Below are 23,526 nucleotides of genomic sequence, written 5' to 3' on the forward strand. Positions count from 1 at the left end.
CAAAATAGACCTATCCTCAACAAACTGGGGCCATTCGTAATTCTGCAAACAGTCTACACTTAGCCTAGTACAGACGATTTTACCTTTTAAATGGTTATGTAAAATCTATATGTCAGTAAGCAAAACACATTGTGGAAATTATATGCATATGACATTTGCGTTATGAACTACAATATAATTACATTTAATCTTACATACTAATTCGATATTCTGTTCCAGAATTGATAAGAAATCATATTAACCATTACCGCGCATCGTACTCCACCAAATGCTTTTTTCAGACATATTGTATTAAAATGTTCACACCGAGATCGTTTCTATATATTAGCGCGGCACGCTTTGTTTTACGGTGATCTGTACACAATATATATGTATTTTTGACTGGGTCGAAGTCAGATAAGACTAGTTCACTGAGAAATGCCTTTCGCTCTAACATAACATAAGAAGAATATTATGAACCTCTAAAACGTTTCGGTAAAATATAACCAAAGACTAGAAATCACAACACAACTAAAACAGCTATTAAAGATTACCACAACACGCCAAAACTGAAAATAAATATCTAAGGGCACCGTGTAAACTGATACTATAATAACACAATGTTATAGAAGATAATTTTTCCCAGACTAATACTATCTTGCAGGCTACTTACAGTCTGGAGTTTTTTTATATATGTCATAAAAAGGACGTCGAAAAAATACAGTGTACTGGTAATCTTTTCCCTTCTGTAATTGGGAGTTACCACGGCATGGCCGAATCATCAGTAGCTGATTTCTGGTGGTGTCTGCACGTCCGACGTTCATATCTGTATATTGTCGACAATTGTGTATCGTTGAAGCTATATCGAAGGGTTCCCCATAACGTAATGACCATTATCATTAAATCATCATTCAGTCAACAAATACAAACACGAAAGCACTGTAAAGTATAAAAAAACGTCTTTTCATACTGCTTTTCGTAACAGTTATAACTAATATGCTTTGGCGAACGATACTCCATCGAAATATGAAATGGCGGAAATAGCAGAAGGAAACACACATCTGGGTATGATCTCATTTATGAGGATCTGATAGCAATCCCTTTATTCTAAGCCTACATTTCTGCACTAGAATAGCACATTACTCAATTAAGATTCTAACACTAATAATTCTTCACACTCGATAGTCACGTGATCAAATGTGCAGTGTTAAAATATCATTAATCTAAGATTGTTAATAAGAAAAGGAAATCCATGCATGTACGATTCTATTTAATTAACTTTCAACCAAATGATTCAGAACGTTTTTGTCATCTATCTCACGAAAAGCATTCTATTCAGAAATGTACGCAGCGTGTGTGTTTCGTTAGGTGCAAAGAAACAAAACAAAAATGTACGGGTCTCCGAGTACATTTATTTGTAAGTACATTTTCGAAATCTAATAATCCATTCACGTGATCGGAAACTAAGAGGTGAAAAGCACTTCTCCGAATTCAAACAGAGACTTTTTCATTTAGGAAAACATATTTTTGTTTATGAGATAGGGGAAGACATATGCGGGACGGTCTCGTCCTATTCAATTAAAATGTATATACAGTAGTACAAATCTCCATTTGGGACGGTAGAAATGCGTCACCAATAACCGATTTTATCTAATTGTTATCTTCCTTTAGTCGGCGTACCTACAACATAACAAACCGCCTAGCCTACATGTGATTACGGTTTGATAAACGGAGCGTTGTGGAGTTTAGAAATGTGGATTCCGAGGGTGTCAAAACCAAGAATATACATAAATTATGCAACTCGATGAATTAAATGAACGGTTATTTTCATACTCAAGAATCAATAAGAGCTTTTAACATCTTATTCCTCACCAAAAATACCAACATTTTTAGAATTTCAATACTTACAATGTAAAGGTATTACTTTTACAACGTCAAAAAAGAAGATATTTTGACAGCCAAAAATCATTATACATGTATTAACATTCACAATGCATTGAAATAAATACATAGATGAGACCGTGAAGCCAAGCTGTGGTACACAATTTCATTTTGACATTGTTATTAGTAACTGAAATCATTCCTGCAGGTATGTGTTTATCTTAACATGCATAAGACATAAAAACAGGAATTTTACAGTGCAATAAATCTGTGTTGTAATTTTATTTATATGGCATCATTTATGTTGTCTCTGCATTTGAAGTATTTTCACATTTTCATTCATACAATGTTATTATTGTCGATAGATTATAGAAGAAAAATATACTCAGACTATCAAAATTTTCACCTAGTAATGACACAAATAACTTTAAGTGTAATTACGAAGATTTGCCTGTGAAACGAAGTTTGTGCGTCATTGGCCTCCTTGGTCATCACTCAGTGTTAAACAGTATCACCTGTCCGATGTTATGGGATGTTTGACGAAAACCACGATACCATCACTTTAATGACCACATTCAACAGTGTTATCTGGTCATAACGATAAGGTGATTTCATGTTGAATTTTAGGTGTCATTGACGGTGATATCACCATTTTTTCTCCTCTGTCACTCGTCAGGAACCTTATGATTCACATTTAATAACGTGAACACGTGACTCATTTGATAATGTGTTTTATTAACTGCCAGGCTGTAAAAGAAGCCAATGACCCTTTCGGTTGAAACATTGATAAGCTTATCTGGGTATCGGCCAACCACACTTTCTCACAATATCTCGTCACAGATATCGTTTTCATAGCTGGGACAATATGTTTCCAAGGCCAAAAAATCTATATCTTTAAACATAATTGATTGTAGCAACAACACATCCCATCCGTTATTGTCAAATAAACATTAATTTGTTATAATATTCTAAACGCCAATATGTTTTTAAATGGAAATATCTAGAAACCATAATAAAATTCAAATTGTTAAATGTAATTTTTTCCAGAAATCAAAACTAAAAACAGGTAAAAATTCTTGCCACTGTCTAGGTTAATTGGCGTCTCAAGTCTGGCCATTTGATACTGATTTCATCTCATAACCATACACATGTAAATAAAAAAAATTGTAACCATCTTACGAAGCTTTTTCGTGGAAGCTGACATCTTTTATTGAATTTCGCACCAAAAACGTGACCACAATAATCCAATTGCACTCTTGTTTATCTCCTTTGAGAAAACAGACTTGGCATATTTTTTTCGTATATATACACATCTACGTGTACTTGTATTGCCCACCCACCCATTTAACTTTTAAAACCGGTTGACCAGACGCGATCACCAGGCTTGAACTATTACCTGTCTATGAAATTTTTGGCCCAAAGGGTATTTTCAGAAATTTAGTTGAGGTTTTGCGGTTCCTACAAATGTGTAACGGGGCTTTTTTCTCAAATTATTTCTCAATCATTTTTTCTTCGTTTTTATAATAAATCATGATTTCTGATTGGCCGGCTTTTTTTCATAGCACTAAGCAATTCCGAGAATTTGACGCTGGGACTGATTTAGAAAAAAGAAAATAATCGCTGGAAAATCTGGAAAATTAATTATAAGCATTGTTGTCACTACCGTTTAATTTCATCGGTTTATGAAATAAATTTTGTTTGCAAAGTTTTGTCAGATAGTGACATCAATGTTTAAATAATTATAGAATTGACACCATATTGAAAAGTTAATTTCATCAATGGCGACTATAGCTCCCCTTTATCCGCACAAGGCCATGGTGGAATGTCATACTCTATACTTACATGCATAAAATACTTCTGCATACGATAAATTCTAATTACATTCCCCAAATGAACAAAAGACAATAACTTACTGAGGCAGCATCAGAGTTCTATGAGGTTCCCTAAATGAGACGTACGTGTCCTTTCTATTCCTGACAGAAACACCTGACCTATCATTGATACATATCCAATAACAAATAGACTTTACATTGAATGACCTTTGTTACCTACTACAAGATAGTGTGGTGGTTTGTTTATTGATGGTAGGATGATAGACAATGTACCCTTGATGTAATTCATGAATCGTTACATGTATTGTTACCAAGGGAGAAGACCTTTATAGACAATGCCTTAAGTCTAATCCCGTTAACTTTTACCAATGCTAGTGTTTGAAATAGTTAACAAGGACAGTATAGATATCCCCACCTTAATGTCAGTTGTGATATCACAGAAGACCTTTTGATATGTTTAAGAGACCGTGCCAATAAGCATCGAGCTTCGTACACTATATTAGTGGAAAGTGTGAAAATCACAGAAGTTGATGATTGTTTGTTTATTTGTTATATATAAAGAACTAATCATAAAAAGTTGGTTGATATGAAAAAATATTTTTTGTATCCATGGCAACCGGGGGTATATACAATTATGTATTTGAAAAAATGCATTAATCTAAAAATAACGAAATTTCTTAAAATTTATGCCATGTTTCATAATGCACAACATTTTAAATTGATTAAATCCTTATAGGCGTGTGAAAAATTAACAAAAAATATGTTTTCATAATTTTCTTAAGATCCAAGAGGCCGGAAACCCCCAAAATATTAGTTAAAATATGTTGAAATGTTGCTAAAAGTAAAGAAAAAATTCTCAAAATCCATACATTGCTTGATAATGTTATTTATACTAAAACAATAAGCATTAATTGGTTAAAAATAATCAATAATAAAATTGGGTAGAAAAATGAAATTGAAAGAATAAATTATATATTTTTCCTGTGAATTTCCTGAAATTTGGCATAATTTAGCATTTGGATTATCTCCCTTGCCAGTGATTTAGACTGGTTCCCTTCCCTTAGTTCTCTACTCTCCGCCAGGCTGCGCTCCGCTCACTAGGGACCGGTAGCGGGTAACCATGATGATTTTTTTGATTGGTCAATCTACATATCCGGTTCGCTGGCATCACTTTTTTTAGGCGTGGGAAACCCCTTTACGCACGAAGCGACGGATCTACACGTAAAGAATAAATAATTTATTTGAACGATATATAAACAAAAGTAAATAAGATCTTAAGTTTTGAAATCATTTCGTGCTAACAGAGTTTAGAGTGTTCATAGGAACGACGTTAATGACGTTATTTTCTCTTAACGGAAGTAGCCGTCTCCATGATGACATATCATGCGCGGAAATGATGCGCACTACTCTGGAGTTGGAATTCCCACTCAAGATGGCTACTCGCTACCGGTCCTCAGTGAAGCGTACGCAAGGGAGGTAACTGAGGCGGGAACCAGTCTAGCCAGTGATTGAGTATATAATTACCTCCCTTGCCTGGAACTCTCCATTCATGAAACAACAAAAGGCGATCTATTTACAGAACAGCATGTTTTCAAGCCTGCATAAATGTGCTGTTAACTATGTTTTTGGCCTTAATATGTGCGGAGGAATGGAGAAGAAGTGACAGGATTACTTTTGGTAAGTTTTTTTTATTATGCAAATGTTTTAATGAGACAGAAATTGAATGAATTCCAACAAAAATCACTTCATATATTCTATTCTATTGCCGGTGCCATTCTTGTTAGTAGGCCTAACAGTTGTATGTTGTACTTAATTGAAATACTTATTTTCATAACATAACCTTATAGCTATATATAGTTTGTTGAGAGTACATTAATCAGTGGCAGAATCAAAGACAATTCCGGTGGGGGTGGGGGTCGGGGTGGGTGGAGGGGGCGGTTGCCTGATTGTCAAAACTTTTTCAACCCTTCTGGATCCATCACTGATCATGACCATATGGTAGGCCTAAAGATAAATTGATGGAAATTTTGAAGAAACTGACTATTTTATAATATCTAGAATAATCTAGGTGTATAAGTTATTATAAATATACATGAAAAAATAAAAATTAAAAAACATGCAATATTTAGTAAGTGTAAGTAACTTATTAAATTATTAATATCTTGAATGAATGATTGTTGGATATTCCTTTTCTGTTTTCAGTTTCTGTACGTCCTTTAAGTGCTGTACAGCTATTTATTACTGTAATTCGTTAGTAGTACAGGAATTATTTCTTATGTAGACTCTATATACAATGTAAATGCACTATATCATGTATTATGTAGAAACATTTACATACCGGTATATAAAATTATTTTTATGTATAGTCAGACAAAACAGAAATGATTTCAAGTACTCTAATACTAGTAATATAGGTTACTGATTGTTCTCTTAACAAGAATATTTCATATTGTGACATTTTAAATATTTGAGATAACGATATAAAAGACTGACACCCCAGTGCTTAAACCAATATGTGTTTAAAACACCAACCTGGAAACAGTCGGTACAGTCTGTATAACTTAAGTGTCAATGTTTCTTGAACAGTAAAACACGGATGAATTGAATCATTGGATGTTTTACTGCAATTCTTATCATTTAATAGTTCCACTATAAAACATACACAAAAGTGTAATATGTGTGTGTGTGTTTTTAATGTAGTGTCCCTCTGACCATCCGTACAAACTTTTCTGTCTCTAATTCTGATTCTATTAAGCTTAATTTGTTAAAATGTTGACTCTGAAACTTGTGCTGCCCATGGCAATATTATCTGTATCATTTCATTTTGCAAACATTCATTCTGTTTTAGAAATCAATTAGTAGTAAATTTTAAATATTTTTTTTCTATTTTTACTTCTAGAATGACATCTGCATTAAAAGACTCAGTGGATCAGGTATTGCTGATGGACCAATTGTCAAGGCGTACCAAGTTAAGAAAGTTCCACAAAATACCAGTGCGAGACCCATAGTACTTGTACATACCACCGAAGGCGCTTGTTCTATACTTAAAATACATGGAGTTCTGTCTAGCAGACATTTTATCACTCTACTTTCACCAAGCAATTGATATGAAGCTGGATACTCTTAATATTAGTTTAACGTCCTTTTAATAGCCAGAGTCGTTTAAGGACGTGCAAGGTTTGTTGGTGGGGGAAAGCCGGCCTACCCGGAGAAAAACCACCAACCAGCAGTCAGTACCTGGCAACTGCCCCACATGGAATTCGAACCCGCATCCAAGAGGTGGAGGGCTTGTGGTAATATGTCGGGACATCTTAACCACTGTGCAGACTCTTAGTTGTGAACTGACCAACACAGTTTGGTGAAGTGTGTGATATCAAAAGACCAAAGTGATGCTTATTAATTCAGATAAATTAATAAGCTTAGAGTGTGTTGGTTGTAATTTCAGTTTGGAACAGATACATTCACAAAATGAGTCTACAGAGATCTGTTATCAAGCCATATGGACAAATCATTTTAGTTGAATTTTTTTAATGAGGACATCAAATGTTGTGAAAGGATGTTTAATGAAGATATTTCAGTCTGGTGAGGGTATGTTGAATGATGGCATACAAGTTTATAGTGTGATAACTGATGTAATAAGTGTATGTTTACAGTCAAGTAATTATGACTGGTGAGAAGCAAAAGTTATAGTGTGATGAGGGCATACGTTTACACTCTGATGACTGATGTCTCAGTAATGATGAGGGCATAAGATTATAGTGTGATGACTGCTTAGGGCATAAGTTTACAGGGTGATGATTGATGAGGGCATAAGTTTACAGTTTGGTGACTGATGAGGGCATAAGTTTATAGTGTGATGATTGATTAGGGCATAAGTTTACAGTGTGATGACTGATGAGGGCATAAGTTTATAGTGTGACGACTGATGAGGGCACAAGTTTATAGTGTGACGACTGATGAGGGCGCAAGTTTATAGTGTGACGACTGATGAGAGCACAAGTTTATAGTGTGATGACTGATGAGGGCATATGTTTATAGTGTGATGACTGATGAGGGCATAAGTTTATTGTGTGATGACTGATGAGGGCACAAGTTTATAGTGTGATGACTGATGAGGGCACAAGTTTACAGTGTGATGACTGATGAGGGCATATGTTTATAGTGTGATGACTTTTTTATTATATAAGCTGAATAAAAGTTGGCAAAAGAATTTCTATTGATGCAGTTTTGTCTCTATATCTGCCTTTTCCCTCAAATCCATTTACATATATATTATATGGTTTGGTGAAAGGAATTAACTGTATTTTTGGTGTCAAGTAATGTCACAGTTCACATATTATAGTGACAATATAATTATTTCTATTTGAAAGAGGAGGCAGTAGAAATATAAGTAATAATAAGCTGTTGCTAAGGAATAAATAGTGTTGCTAGGGATATTTTCGATGACAAATGGTCCTAAAATTTCACTTTTTATATAATTAATCAATTTTAAGCATACTCAATAAGCTTCCAGCAGTGATATTTTTTTTTGAATGAAACAAATACAACATTGAAAGAATAACAAACAGAAATGACCCTATTTTTCTAATAAAAATGTGTAAAAATGACCTAATTTCAGTCATCCATTAAGAAAACAGATTAAATTTTCTACCCAATTTTATTTTTTCTTTCATTACTTAAACATCCATTAATGATCCTCAGTAATATAAATTGCATGGCAAATGTACGGATTTTCCATAATTTTTCAACAAAAAGTACACATTTTTCGTCAATTTTTGGAAGTCAGGGATGTGGCTATTTACTGTTACCATAGCAACCATCCTATAATTTTGGATTGTTTATTGATGATTTATTTTAATCAAATATACTTCATATTATGAATATATTTTGTTTTCATACAAATGTCATTTTTATAAATGCTTGAATTTTCCATACATATATCCTGCTTTTTCAACATTTTTCCAATTATGAGACCTTGTTGCCATGGCAACCAAATTTCCATGCCAATCAGTAAAAATGGCCTTCCAAACAACTTAATTCTTTATGGAATTTGTTTCTTAGCCAAAGGGGGTTACTTTAAAGTATACAATTTGAATTTCTATTTTTTTCACTTTCCACCTAAAGCTTGATGCTTATTGGCACGGCCTCTTAATTAATTGTGAGAAGATACCACTTCTTGGATCTATAGTGTTCACACAGTAGATATAGAACATATCCTTGTAACATATTGGAAAGGGAAATATATGTAAATGTCGCCTATAACAATATATGTGTTGTTTTAATAGTTCTCTCAGGTGTGAGTGTAAACCATGGTATAAAGAACATACGTTCTAGTATTGGTATATAGCATACAGATATGTAACATGTACACTAAGTACATGTTGACCTTATACCCGACAGTTATACAATACTTCTGGGGTTTCATGTTTGACGTGTAGGAGAAACGCCGAAAATTATAGATCGCTTACGGTAAAGGATAATTTGAGGCCGTAGGGCAGATGTTAGTCAGCTACATTCTGTATCTTGGTCTGGAGCTGGGTTAAAAAAAACCCTTGAGAGAAATCTAACAAATTCTTTGTACTTTATTGTATCATCCCGTCCCTTTGGCAAAAAATTATTTTAGCATTTAATCTTTCATTTAAACAGTACGAATGTCTCTTCTTTTTACAAATTGTCAGCCTCTTGACCATCCTCAGGTACATGGTACACAAAAACTAGATATGTACAATCCATCATGAACTCTCTGATATCTTGGGATGGATTTCATGTTCGACTCGATAGTGATTTTTTTTTATTTCTGTAACGTTGTATGAACTGTAGACGTGTTTCCCACGGACACTGATGAATTATTAGCTATCCTTTTTTTGAAATTACATTTTTATTCATATAACTATCAAATCCTTCATTTCGTCCATACATCGTTATTTTTTTTCTCACGTTTTTTATTTTGCGTTTCACTTTGCTATTCATGAACTTAGCTACCTCTAGCATCGCTTTCGCTGATATTCATTCCCATCCTGACAGAATGGCTACAGGTAAGTGCGAGTTATCTAGTCTTCAAATGAAATGGGGACCATATCCAGAGAGAGAAAGTCCGTGTTACTCTGGAATCTAGTCTATGGTATAACGTTATTGCATCTGATATTATGTAATTTTATATTCATGTCTGTCGCAACGCAATCGTATTAACACTTATAAACATTTGTGGTTTATTCTAAATTAGATATGTTGTACAGATTGTACGTAAGTCATATTGAAATTAAGAGTAATAACTGTTAATATAAAATTAAAAAAAAAACCATCAATTATGTGTCGGACAGTGCAAATTCAATATTGTGCTTTTATTTTAGACTTTATCTTGTTATATGAACTATACATGTAATTACCTAAATTAAATTCATACAAGATGTTTCTTTTAGTAATGACAATTTTGCAATATACTGGAATACACAAAGATGTACATTTACATATTGGCAACTAAGCATTACCACAGGTATACATGACATTGCATTCTGTTAAAATCATAATATGGAAAACTTCGCCTTACGTTTTGGTACAGAATGCCTTAGGGACATTAGTTAGTGAAGACACGTTCTCATGTTCTTTATAAATACTTCTCAAAGAGTGCAGCATGACAACAGACATTCATACATGTACTGGTGCCACATTTCTAGGATCGACAAAACACATTACACTGGGTAGTGCTACATAGCCCAGTGCACTCCTTTGTCATAATGATCACCTATTCACCAAGTGTTAATCACAACTGAAGTGCTACCAAGGGCAATCGGTTAGGTTTCTGAAGATGTAGAAAAGTATGGATTGATATTTAGACTTGAATATCCATGGTATTTTTTACAAGAAGTGACCTATTGGACGACTCGCATATTCAGTACACAGAACAATAAGTTAGTGAAAATGGACACGGCAACATGTAATTGCATTCGAACCTTCTTCTTTTAAAATTGTTTATCCATTATCATGAGTTTGAGGTAAATTTGTATATAACGCGGGTGTCGTCTTTGAAATAAAGATGAAACGCTAATATAGATCCGTTACGGGTGATGATCAAGGCGTTTGCTGATTAATTAAGTCATTCTAATTCATCGAATCATGCTTACTTCAATAAAATTTTATAGTTTATGTGCACTGTAAATTAAAGGATTTCAGTACACCAAGATCCTTAAAGATGATATCTCTTTCTGGGTGTCCTTTAACCAAACTAAAAAAAACTATGTAATGAGACCCGTCATCAATGCGACATGATAAGTTTATCTTCTGTTAATCTAATGATTTATTGAATTTACGAAAAAGATAAAAGACAGCCTAGTAAGTGAAACGAAATCAATACGTATTTAATGGATGGGCTTATCAATTATTTTAATTTACGTCTCGTACCATAACTCGATTCCTGTCCAATGTTTGTGTATTTTTTCAATCTCTCCCTATTGTTACATTGTTGTTAATGTTATCATATACTACACATTTAGGCGATAAGTCCAAAGTAATGAAGTATTCCTCTTAGCACAAGATGGATGTCCCCAACGTCCATCTGGTGTACTTTTATTCAAACAGATAAGAATGAACAGTACGTCAATGCTGTCAACGAGATCGCTGGTGTAATGGGGAATACGTTCGATTCTAATACCACGTTCGATTCTAATACCATTAGTCAAATATTTAAACTCTTTATTTTCACAGATAATGAGAAATGTTCTTAAAACTTAAGGTCTAGACAGACTAGACAGGTATGACGATATTGTCCGTCACACATAATCCATCGGGGGTAAATATATTTATGGTAATTTTAAGTAAACTTCTAACGTGTCAGTTTACTTTATACTTGGCGATGCTTTATTGCAATATTTTGTCACCAGATGGCGCTGTGCACGTTTATAGAGTTCACGCTTCAATCTCCTCATGTTATGAATTTTTCAGGTTTCCGTTACAATACAGAATGGTACATATTTTGTGTCAAATATTGATGTAAAATAATTATGATCATCGTTTACATAACTAGAATTCATCAGTTCATATCCCGCTGATATTATATTGAATGCGTGACTAGCCTCATGATATTGACTATACCTGGGGAAGGCCTACCTGTGACAAGAAGCTGCACTCTACAATGACAGCTATTCCGTCTACTGTTTGATGACAGATGTCGATAAACAAAATTAATAGGATGTATCGAAATGGCCTTTATACATCATTAGAGCAAGATGGTATCTAATATTTACACTCGAATGCATTGTCTAAAGTTTTGAGGTGAATTTATACCACCTGTCTGTATGAAACGAGACTCCAGTGTTGGGTATGGATACATGTATCATATCCATTATATGTCAGGGATTTAAATGCTACTGTAAACCTGATGAGGGATGACAACCTGCAGAAGTTAATGCATATAAATGAATTATCCATGAAATAGAACTATCGTTAGGGAATATTGTGCATCAATTAAAATCTCGTTTTACTACAACATACTTTTGATTATTATTTTCCAGGCGCGTTCATCACCGCATGTGACACAGAATACATACCGAGGATTTATTTGATAGCTGAGTGAATGACAGTAATCATGGAAGTACATGAATGATATATGAGGAGAAAATGGAAATATTAATGGATGTTTTTACATAAGTGCACTGTGTCTGGTGAAAGAAGTTGTTTCCTCCCAACATTTTCTAACTATCTTTTTATAGATCATATCCCGAATGGTACGGTGGTGTAATGATTAACACTTCCTTATTATATCATATTACACTGTAATATTTTACAATCATTTATTTACTCATTTTTGACAACGTATCCCCCACAAATTAAGTGATAGCTAGTATATTGTAAACTATCTTTCTTTTGCATGCAATTTACTTTTGCAAATTTCGCAATCCAAGTAAGTTCGCAATTGTTTTTCTCCTCAAATAAGTATCTAAACCATTTACATTGAAAGAGATTTCTATTCTATTTATAAATGTCAATCTTCACAAAAGTATTTTGAAATTGACATCGCGAAATTAAATAGCCATAACAAAAAGATGGTTTAGGGTATTACAATAATATTGTGGTTATAACAGCCAATTCATTGGTTATATCATGTCGCTATTCTACTAATATTTACCAATCTGCTCATCCGTTTATAAATGGACAATAGGAATGGCACATTTTGGCATCTCTGAATAAACCAATTGTAGCTTAAAGTATTTAAATGAAACATTTTTATTGATGTCGAAATCAACTCAAGAGCATATCCTTAGCTTGTTGTAATTCTTATAAGCCAAATGTATGTGCCTGGTCAGAACTGATGATGTTATTGGTGATTTGAAGAACGAAATATTCAAAGCTTTCCAATAACAATGGGAACATACAATTAGTATAACTCAAAATATACATATACTGTCTGTGGTTTAGGGGTAATTATCGTCCACGAAATATGGAAATGTGGCGGAACGGCATTTGTGGAGCTGTCATAGTCATTCAGAAGTGGTCAGTGTAACGGAGAGATTTGGACAGCGAGGGTGTTGTATCCATCAACCTTCATTAGCAATATCAACAGACGTAGTCCAGCCAAATTGCGATGTGGCTGAAAGCTCATGAATTAACTGTTAATGGTGGATTGGGAACGTTAGTTGGCAGGGTTATGTTTGTTAATGCTAATTTTATTTGCATGGTTTTTCTGTCAGTGACCGGATAAACAAAGCTAGTCTTTGGAAACACCATGAAATTAGCTTTCTGTCAATATTTATAGACATACATTAGCCCTGATCCACATTTACACTTGCAACAGTAATTCACATTAATGGATCTTTACTCTGATCCCCAAGCGATGCTAGAAATGTACAGTTTTGTGTTAGTCGTAATATATAAGAAGCAATTTATAGTTAATATGATAAAGAGTAGCATAACCCAGTGGGTATTAATTTTCGATTTTGAATTCTGGTTGCTTAAAGAGACAATTCACTCAGGCAAATTCTTTTACATAACCAATAAGCAAACTATAGTATAAATGTATTGTTCTACATTTCTTATGAAACATATAACGTAAAACATTGACAAATTCCACAACATTGTTAAGCATTTTAATTAATATCGTTGAAATATCAAATCGTTGATCAATACGATTAAGCAGGTACAATATTAACTCTGTACCCATACCCGAGCCAAAGTCACGCACGTTAAACAAATGAACTACATAACCACTGAGGAGGTGATAAAATGATTTTTAGGCAAGACAAGTCACCCAATAAGGTAAACACACTACTGTCAGAGCAGTTTGAGCAGTTCTAGCCAAAAGTTGCATTACTTTACGAGCAAGGGACAGGGTTCGGCATACAAGAAGTTCGACCACAGTGTGTAATGGCGGACAGCGAGCAAGTTTGAATATTTCACACACGTGTCACCACCATAGGCGTTTCAGGCATATCACAGTAAAACTGACTGATGTAATTTCCATTAGAACTTGTTTTATCTGATATATATACAAATTTTAATGTTCTCTTAGACTGAATTGTCCCTTTAAATACTACATAAGTTAAAGTTGCTGTCACTCTAGTTTTGTTTTCATTTTCTATCAAATACTAATCATGTTATCAATTTTGTAGACAATATCATAATATCACCAAAGTTCCAAGTTTTGTGTCCTTTCTCTGTACAATCATCCTCGATACTCCAGGGGTTCCGATCACTTCCGATCTCTACACCCCTGGACTATCTCATAGTGATATTGAAGGCAGCTCAGCGGAAAACATTTGACAAATCAGAGGTTAGCAAAGATTTCCTTTGAAGACTACAGAGAGAGCGACGCCTAACATCAAACCCACACAGTTAACCACAGTGTACCATTATATGGCTCTTTTGATGTACATCAAGTGACTAAATTACCTGTTCCATTCTGTTGCCTCCAGTTTTACTATGAGATGGTCCACGGGTGTAGAGATCGTAAGTGATCGGAACCCCTCGAATATCGAGGATGCTGTACAATCTTGAAACTCATTTCATATGATTGTTATTTGATCTTGTTCTTACTGCGTAATAACGCCTGATACAAGCGCCCGCACTAATGGGGAAGGATATATAATTTGTTCCTTAGCATTGATATATCATACATCATAGTCTAAAATGATGATTACTGCATCTGTATAATTCTCAGCATAACGGGGAAAGCCGAATGTGAAATTAATGCTGTGTTGTTCTGTGTCGTTCTTTAATATCATGTTTCAGACAAATAGGACTGTAAAATGGGCATGATGCTATTATTTCAAGAATACTAAAACGAACAGACACACACGTATCGGCCACGCACAGCAGAAACTTCATTGTTACCCAAACTGTTAAACTCTTAGCCGTAAACAACACAATGGATGATTCAGAGGAGGATGGGAGGCAGTTACACATGCACCTGTAAAAGGGGAAACGTATCCATAGTCGATTATTCAGTGTTTGTAGCGATCTGTGCCACCATGCTTGATTTTTCAGTCGGTTACCATTAGTCACCCGTTACAAATGTGCTGCTGGGAAGAAAGCCATTATCCTTTTGAACAGAGTTTTAATTACTGACCTCAATCAAGCCTTTGAAACATGACTAATGTGTGTTTAGTTTCTCTCAAATGTGAACATCACAATGCAGTCATTATTGTGTTACGCAATTCATTGACAAGTGTCGAGGCTCCCAGACAAGCCACTCTGTTCAAGTATCGGTGGATAATCAAATGAAAACATCTAATTGCATGTTATTCGTATGTTCCTAATGCATTCTACCGGAGATACGTTTTGGGTATTGCTTTTCAGGCCATTTATTACTAAGGCACGGTTTTAAAAGAAACTAACGCGTTTTTGGACCTTTATTTGAAAATATATGTCTTAATTAAGTTCTCCGTGCTTGTTTTGTCGTTTTTCTGAAGACGCTGCCTTTACAAAATCGACTGAAGTCTCTTTACAGGAGTTTCTGCTCAATTTTAAAATTATTTCTCTTTTATCCTGAAGTTGCACACCTTTATATCACTTTTTAATTAAAAATTGTCACTTTGGAACAAATGGACCTGATATTACCTGTATGCTATGATGTTAATAATCCATGTTTAATTATTCATTTCCATATGGTTGGAAAAATGCAGATTGTCAGCTGTCGGATTATATGAGAGGTATTGCACATCTGCATCACACTTTGTCATTTCTCATTTTTGTATTTTTCCATCAGCGACACGACTGTGTTTTTGCCATTCGTTTGAAACACATGTTGTTATGTTGTTTATAATAAACAAATACCGAAGATATACATGATTCTGTCCAATGGACAGGGGTATCTCAATATGATTTTTGGTAAGATTTTGGCTGGACAACAGAGGTTTACCGAGTGTTGGTCTACGAGGATCTTACTACACAAGGAAGAGCTGTCTTTCAATTACCATCTTTTAAACAGCTTTAGTTTTAAATAGCGTATAACTTTATGAATAACTTTTGATAACTTTTGATATTGCTTATTTGTTAGTTATTGATACTTTGGTGTGTAATTTGATTTTACAGTCCTGTCAGTGTTACATTCACAGATAACGTTTTATCTAAATAGGCCTATCTTAAATGTAGCAAAACGTAATTTTAAATGTTGCATTATTATTGCCATGAATTCTTGAAACGGTAGGAAACAAATGTTTATTGCAACTCATATGTATTCGGTAATTTTCGTGAAGAGATTTCATGAGCCATTGCCATGGTTGCAAATTTCGATCTGTGCAATACTGAAGTTCATTTATACTCAAATCGCTAAAATCTAATTTTCTTGTGTTCAGTCTAACATGCGAAATTTTTGACTTGCGAAAAATAAGCTGCTATAACCCAGACCTGACGTGATAATTGTTAGATTCTGACTACATGTTTGGGTGGAATGTTATGTCAGATTAATAATCATCTAATCCTCAGCTAATTATGTGTGTTTCTTACATCTGTAAAATGTATTGCGTAATACTAGAATGCATTACCTTTATTTTTAACACCTCATTGTTACGTCATAGTCTGTCAAATTTGTTACAACGCTCACACGGTTTTTTTTAATAATTCTTATTCATCCGAAAAAGCCTGTATGTTGTATAAATCATTTCATTTATACCATTGGATTTACTTTCAATAGATAAACTTGTTGTGGTCAACATGACCAGACTGAAAGAACAATATGCCATGTTACCTAACATCACACAATGAGTCACAGATGTTTCAAACGAAATCAAGTGTGCTTTGATACATATCGTATAACCACTTCATCATCATGTGCTTATCATTTTTTGCGCCAATCGATATCGCGCGGACAATAGCGCCCCGTATTTGAGTCATTTCTCTCGACAGGTGTCATTACCTTACAGATCGATACCACAAATGACGTGTTATCTCACTCGTCTCAGATGTTTTATGAGTGGAGTTTTAATTGTGTGTTATTTCTGTAATTTTGATTTGTCCATGTTTGAACAAGCCATATGGAAAATATCGCCTACAAGAATATAAATATGATTTACATTTATGACCAAACAGCCGTTATCATGGTCGCCTATTTCGTTGTCTTGTTTAAGTTGTCATGTTTCCTGCATATAGTTTATTCCTCGCTACATGTATGTTCTATAACGTGATATGTAATGATCTATAGCCATACAGTACTATTTAAATATGCAAATCTCTTACTTTATGTGCTTATCACAAAATGCAAATCAACATACATGTATACGTTAATTCTGTATCAACAGAGTTATAAATATTTGTTGGCTTGATATGCATTTTTTTCTCTTGCTTTTTCAAAATGTTCAAAAGTACAAAATACTCGAAGTTTAAGGGATTATTATATGCAGCTATTGAAACAAGAACATTTTAATAAGTATAGATGCCTATTTGTATGAACTAGCCAATCAAAAAGACATTCAGTTTTATAATCAATTTAGTTCCCATCAATTATCATTTTGTTCAATCCTTGGTTAGTGTAATGGTAGGGAATAAGGATGGTCATACTAGCCAATCAAAAAATTGAAAGTTAAAAACACTTATAGCATCAATTGAGTGGGAAATAAAAGTATTTTTATGTCGATCCCTTGAACTTCGATACATCGATGTTTGACTGTACGTATTATTAATATTATTGGAGTAATATAACATTAACAGAAATAAACACATTTTAAAAGTCATTTTAATCCACACTGATCTAAGATGTAAAAATATGTAAGTCATAATTTGATTAAAATGGAAGATTATTACAAATTGGTTTGGAAATAGGTTTCTAAAACACAATACTAACGGACACAAAGCTTCGCATAGCTTCCTTCAGTATTTAACTTCACAATACCATGTTATATATTATTGCAGAAGATTATCTGCTTCACACTTAATGGGATAGGTAATAAATAACAGCTGAAAATCTGAACAAAATTAATCATAAACTAGAATGCGGCGCAGCCAACGCGGAAGTGATAGCTGTTTGTCTGGTGATGGGTAGTTGACATCATTCATTAATTTTTATTCGTAAGTCAGTCAGGAAGTTTGAACATGGCGATAATAGCTCTGGGTATAAGACAGTTTTAGATGGGATATTGGTACTTTATCTATAACATTAATACCTTTTTTGTACGTCAATCATTAAAACAGAAAAACAAAGCAAAGACTTTCACAAGAGAGTCGTATATTTCTACTGAGTTGAACAGCACGATAACTTCTCTCAAATGACAACGATCCATTGTAGGAAAGAACTTTGATCCTGTTTATATTACCGGCCAAGTCCACTGTTAACAAATACGTCAAACAAGTCACGGAACTGCTTTCATTATGCATTGTTTTGTTTCTTTCCAAGGTTATTCAAATTCCCGAAATAAGTCACTCACGCAGGGTTGCGCATCCGATGATCCCTAAGTAATGGAACTCTGGCAAGTTTCGAGGGTTATGGTTAAGTTTTTTCAGTTTTATAGCGCAAATAAGCATAGAACAGATCCTAATCCTGAAAGGCTAAACCAATTTCTGTGCTCATCTATCACTTACGATCGTCATACGAAAAGTCCCCGGTACTCCCGAGCCTCGTCAAATGACAATTCTGGCCCCAAGACCATGAAACGGTCTTAAGTCTAAAACTGTTTTAAGTTTAGACGTAGCCAATCAAAGACGATGTCACAACAAGTTACGTCATTTCTGATTGGCTAAGTCTAAACTTAAGTCTTAGATTGTTTCATGATTCTGCGGCCAGTTGTCGATACAAAATTGACATTGCTATGTTCGTCGCCATTGTTGACTCACAAAAGATATGATACATGTCACTGTCTTTGAAAATGATAACATTTAATGTGTGATATGTAGATCCTTCAGTTTATTTTGTTGTTGCTGCTGAACCACCGATATATAAAGATTGGAACCGTTTTCACATTTACTAATTATACATTTTTTTCGTTATTGTCCGTTGTACTAAATTTATGAAAATTGGTGTTTATACTCACAAGTAAAGACATATATACCGTCTTTTGTACTTTTATCTATACAGAGAAACGTGCATACTTAGTAAATATGAAATTTTGGCTTCTCTACAATTAATAATTTATTGAAAACAAAGACACAAAATTTATTGAAATTATGTGAACTTTACCAACATATCATTCATCATCTAAGTGCCTAACCAATGTCAATACCATAACATAAAAAGAACGCCAGGGCGATCAAATAAAATGTGCAAAGTCATAAACTACATAGAGAAATAATATCAGTGACGGATACCCATGTCCATTGACTACCTGAAATGACTATTTAATACTCATTTTGTGTTACTGTATCTAGCAATCAAAGATTATAAAACCCCTATCCTATTCGTGATGTAGGAGTGTTACAGAAATCTACCCGACTGTTTGTGATGTAGTGATTCTACAATCTACTCGATTGTTTGTGATACCGCAGATATCGAGTAAACACGTGATCACGTACCCGCAAATTACTCAACTAGAGCTGTTGTATAATTAAAACGTGGTACTCAGAGTAGAAAAGTGCAATGGTAACTCGATCAATGAATGACGAATCACGTCTCCCACGCACCGATTAACTCGTCCTAAATCCTAATCCACCATACACTTAACATCATGCGTCATTATTTTCACCATAAGTAGAAAAGATTCATAGAATTATCAGTTTCAATAATATAAAAAACAAAATTCGTAAATACATATTTTTTTCATTTTGAAATACAAATAAATTGTTAAAAGTGGTATTAGAAATACCAAATTAGAAAAGGTGCCAATATTAATGAATGTTATAATCGTATAGTAGTAAACAACGTTTACAAAATAGTCAATCCACATAATAATGTTCAAATATTTAAGATATCATATTTTAGATTTACGTTAAAATCGACAAAAATATTAATAAATTTCCTACTTGCAAACCAGAATTCAAGGTGATCCTTACAATGTACCTCTGTATGATACACTGTATTTGAAGTATGAAGCAAATTAGTGATTGCAGGAGTATAGAGGACATAATGTTATATTGTCAACGCAGTCGGCTCCTTTATCAACACAGAACGGCCAACATAATCAAATTTACACAGAGATAAACAACGGACACTTTCGTTACGTATTGTCTGAATGACCCCTTCTCTAGGTAATTATCAGACAAATTCATGTATTGTCTGATTGATCCCATTTGTAGGTTATTATCAAATACATTTATGTATTGTCTGATTGATCCCATTTGTAGGTTATTATCAGATACATTTATGTATTGTCTGATTGATCCCATTTGTAGGTAAGTATCAAATACATTTACGTATTGTCTGATTGACCGCATCTGTAGGTTATTATCAGATACATTTACTTATTGTCTGAATGATCCCAACTGTAGGTTATCAAATACATTTACGTATTGTCTGATTGACCCCATCTGTAGGTTATTATCAGATACATTTACGTATTGTCTGAATGACCCCATCTGTAGGTTATTATCAGATACGTTTACGTATTGTCTGAATGACCCCCATCTGTCGGTTATTATCAGATACATTTACATATTTTCTGAATGACCCCCATCTGTAGGTTATTATCAGATACATTTATATATTGTCTGAATGACTCCATCTGTAGGTTATTATCAGATACGTTTACGTATTGTCTGATTGGCCCAATCTCTATGTAATTATCAGGTACATTTACGTATTGTTCAATTGACCCCATTTGTAGGCTATATTATCAGATACATTTACTATTTTGACCGTTTGTTATGAGAACCAAAGACAGACATACAGTGTACAACATATACATAAAATATCGAGTTTTGAATTTGTGTGAAAGTAAGGATGAAACAGGTAAGTTATTTGGGTTTCGTGTGCCAGAGTAAATCATAAACAAAGATAGACTTGAGTTGCTGTAAAGGTCTAAAAGACATTAATTATATACATCCCATCTAATTTAATGTGATACCATAGCATGATATCAGCCAAATAATTGTCTTAGATTAGATTCAACAGCCTTATACAACTTATTGAGCAATGCAAAATGTATATGAAGTAATGCATTAAAAGATGGAAAACGTTTAGACATGATTGCTGGAGTGCTTATCATTTGATGTAATTTACCTACGTGAATACAATGTAAGACATGATAATTTACTTTAATCACTTGCACTGACAGGTTAATACTTTTAAGAAAATTGATTTTCAGAATTTGAATTATTTTCTTACACTCAAAGAAAGGAAATTATTCATAAACTGAAATAATTATCTTGGATATATGTTTGACTTGTCTCTTTGACAACTAGATTTAATCATAGTACGGAAAGAAAGCTCACATTAATCTTTTGGCAGAGTATATAAGCGTTAATCTACTTTGAGTTGTCACATTACCTTTTAAAGCAAATCTACAAAGTTAATCAATTTTTAGAATTTTGTGTGAAGCTTGCCTGGTATATGGTAACAGAAGCCAGGCTATAAATTTTCCATTTTGTTATTTAGTTTGCTGTGTGTTTATTCCTGTTCATATACAACGTAGGCTGATTGCACTGCCGCATAACCCATTAAATAATACCATACTCAGAATATTAGCGGATTACATCACGTCGACGTCCCTTATAGTCATTTGAGAGAGCTAACATGCCATGCTGTGCGGATTTCAATTTATAAATGCATTTCAGGATAAGATGTTTAAATAGTTTAAGCGATAGACATTTCATCATTCCCTATCAGAGAAAATCCCGTTATCGTAATAAAGTATTGAAATGAGCTTTTAGATAAAAGCATTACTCTTTCCAACCATCGGAATAATGTAATCAAATCTTAACCCAAGAGAGAAAAGACTAGGGCAAAATAATTTTGAACCGACATTGACAAGACGATTTGCATTGGATTTTAAAGAGATAAGGGTTATGTATTATAGAACTATTGCGGTGAAAACGAATGCATTGTGATAAGGAACTCATTACTAATCAATGTATTTGTGTTTCAGTGCTGAAATATGACACCACAGGATCTCGCAGACACATACCGGAAACCGTTAACGACATCTATTTTGACTGGAACACTTTAGGGGGCTTACCCTATTGGTAAATCTGACATTACGTAATGGCGGGACAAAGGTACAGTGCTGTTATTGTGATTTGTGAAGATACCACCCAAGACGATTAAAGAAGATACTGTCAACTATATTCATTTACGAAGCATGCGCATGGAAATTATAATAGAAATGCTGAAGGTGGCTCTTATACTTCTTTTCTATGAGACATTCTATAATGAAGACGAATTGATTAATGATAGTCCATAGACGGTTTTTGGTCTAAGTTTTGTGAACAGGAGATAAAATGACGATGCTTTTTTACGTTTGTGCATATATAAAACCTATATATATATATATATTTGATATCATATTGGAACCTTTACGAAACTGTGGTGTCCAAATTCATGCCATATTCCAATGAATTTGCATTACAGCGGCATTACAAGTCTAATTTTAATCAGATTTAGTTATTGATAGTTTGCGATATCCTACAAGGGTACAACACAGATAAATGTTTATGTATACAGATGTCTTCCAAAATATAAATGAAATAACGATATATACATTGTCTATACATCACAGTACAATATCATTAAATGACTTTTGCAGTATATCCAATGAAATAAACCCAAATCAAGTTGCATTAACTCACACGCAGTACAAGTTTGTATTCGGATGGAATTCCATATTTTTGTTCTTATAACCAGCAAAAAGCAAAACATTATATAATAAACAATTGTCTTCAAACGAACTTACATATTTAAGAACAGTTATATACCTTATGTATCTAGATTGAACTAATTCACTTACAACTTGATTTTTGTTTGCGCCTCCCTACATAACTAGTTCAATGGTTACACCAGATACTGAGCGTTGTTACATGTTAACATGTCTTCAACATTCTCTGAGAGTTTGCTCATTAGCTCTCTGACCTTGGCATTTTGTGAAGTAATGATAATAGCAATCGCGTTAGTAATTGCTTCCGGCATTTTTAATTCATCGACATCGGATCCCTTTGGCCAAATTTTTAAACTCGTTGATGGAATGCCGTGGCATTCGAAGTCTAATGTTTTTGTTGAAAAATCCGGTTCTTGACGGGTTATACACCCTGAATTTAGTATAAAACCTATCCTTCAACTGATAGTTGACTTTCCTCACTTTGGTTCCTTGGGATTTGAACAAATCCATAATTTCTATGCCAAAGGAGGGTGTTATCAATTTTACAATTAACATTATACGAAGATCATCTTGGATGTTATTCATGCCAGGAACGTTAAGGAATAATAGATAAAAAGAAATAAAAAATGAAATGAATATTTATGCAATATCAAGTTATGTGTGTCGGTAAA

This window comes from Argopecten irradians, chromosome 10, assembly GCF_041381155.1.
Source record: "Argopecten irradians isolate NY chromosome 10, Ai_NY, whole genome shotgun sequence".
NCBI classification, from domain to species: Eukaryota; Metazoa; Mollusca; class Bivalvia; order Pectinida; family Pectinidae; genus Argopecten; species Argopecten irradians.